This window comes from Elephantulus edwardii, unplaced genomic scaffold (assembly GCF_000299155.1).
Source record: "Elephantulus edwardii isolate Elephantulus edwardi_28Jun2011 unplaced genomic scaffold, EleEdw1.0 scaffold00412, whole genome shotgun sequence".
In the NCBI taxonomy this organism is placed as follows: domain Eukaryota; kingdom Metazoa; phylum Chordata; class Mammalia; order Macroscelidea; family Macroscelididae; genus Elephantulus; species Elephantulus edwardii.
In genome coordinates, this window is record NW_006400162.1 from 1,196,043 (window position 1) to 1,198,192 (window position 2,150).

The 2,150-nt window shown below is 38.3% G+C and overlaps 1 protein-coding gene across 1 annotated transcript in view; it reads left to right on the forward strand.

Moving 5' to 3' along the window:
* Nucleotides 1-2,150, forward strand: part of WDR64 (WD repeat domain 64) — a 195,162-nt gene that overhangs the window by 187,699 nt on the left and 5,313 nt on the right. The gene's annotated exons all lie outside the window — the stretch shown is intronic.

A 2,150-nucleotide genomic window follows, 5' to 3' on the forward strand; every position in this document is an offset into this window, starting at 1 on the left:
AGGGTCACTATGAGTTGCAAATGACTCGACGGCACATAACAACAACAACAAAGAAAATCTCAGAAGAACTCTCTAGAAGTCCTAATCCACAATATAAACAGTCTTCCAAGCATCCTGGAAAATCTACAACCAGGAAAGCATAAAAGAGATGAATGGGACCTTCTAAGAATCAAATCCCTATGCACATCCAAAAACTTCTCCAACAGGGTAAAAAGGAAAGCCACAGACTGGACAAAAATATTTGGTAATGACATGTCAGATAAGGGACTTATATCTAGAATTTATAAAATACTCAAGCACCACAACAAGATAAAGGTAAACAATCCAATAGAAAAATGGGCACAGGATATGAACAGGCACTTCACCAAAGACAAAATTCAGATGGCTAACAAGCACATGAAGAAATAGTCAAAATCCTTAGCTCTAAGAGTGATGCAAATCAATACAACTATGAGATATCATCTCACCCCAGTAAGAATAACAAAATTTAACAGAACAGCAAACAAAAAATGCTGGTGAGGTTGTGGAGAAACTGGAACCCTTATTCACTGTTAGTGGAAGTGTAGAATGGTGCAACCACTATGGAAGGCTGTATGGTGCTTTCTCAAAAATTGCAAACAGAGATACCATTTGACCCAGCAATTCCACTACTGGAAATATACTCTAAAGAAACCATAACTGCCACCCAAGCAGATATGTGCACATCCATGTTCATCACAGCTTTGTTCACAATAGCAAGGAATTGGAAACAGCCTAAGTGCCCATCAACAAATGAATGCATAGAGAAGCCGTGGTATATTCACACAATGGAATACTACACTGCATTGAAAAACAAGGAACTCATGAAATATTATACAAAATGGGTGACCATGGAGGACATTATGCTGAGTGAATTATCTCAGTCACAAAAGGACAAATACTGCATCGTGCCACTGTTGTAAAATGGGGCTGAAGTCTGAGAAAGATGGTATAAGTTATGTATACTGCATTGAAACAGATGAGGTAGAGAACTGTTTAAAAGGGATATGTAATTAGGTATTATTGTCATGACAGGAGTCCAGAATGGAGGCTGCACAGTGGAGTGGACTTGCGGGGAGGGATTGTATAACAATGAAAGAGTTTTTCTTTTTCTTTTCAAAGAGAAGAGCGAATTGGGGGACAGGGAGAAAAGTGCAACAATGAATGACTGGAAACTGGAAACCCTAAGTCTTGTAGACTTTGATTGAAATTAATAATAATAAAAAAGATTCATACTCTCAAACTCACTGCTGCTCGAACTCACAACAGCCCTCCATTGTCTTCCAAGGCCATAAATATCAATGGAAACCAACTGCCCTTCTTTCCCTCAAGGTGAATTTGAACCACAGACAACAAAAGGCCATGATCTCGGAAATCTTACGGGAAGTTCTACTCGATATGTTGTTGTGTACCATCAAGTTGGAACCAACCCAAAGCTGACCCTTCAGTGGGTTTTCAGAGACAGATAATCACATAGGAGAAGATTGCCCATCTTTTCCCCCCACAGAGCAGCTGGTAGATTCAAACCACATACCTTAGTGTCTCTATAAATTGGAATCAATTCAACAGCAAAGAGTTTGGTTGTTTGGGTTGTTTTGTTTAGGTTAAAATAAATCTAAATTCCCAAATTTGATGAAGTTTGCCTCCTTCTTCATTTGATACACAGATACCAAGGCTTAATACTGACATAAAGTTGAAATTAATTTAGAATTCTCTAATTTTCTCTAATAATCTTGTTTTGTCCATTTTTTTCCATTCTCAATTGAGAAATCTTTATTCATTTTCTGTCTATTAATTTCTTTTGGACAGATAGTATAAAATTATACTATATCTTATATTGGAGTAATGTGGCCTAGTGGTAAGAAACTGCACTGCAATCCCAAAGACACACAGTTTGAATCCACCAGCTTGCTCTGCAGAATAATGGACAATCTCCTCCTTGTGATTTACTGTCTCTGAGAACCCTCTGGAAAGTCAGCTGACTCGATGACACAACAACACAACTATTTACAGTGAAGGCCTGGTCTCTTAGTGAGCATCATTATGCTGAGTGAAATATCCCAGTCACAAAAGGACAAATATTACATGATGCCACTGTTGTAGAATGGGACTGTCCTTGGGGTTGGGGAGAG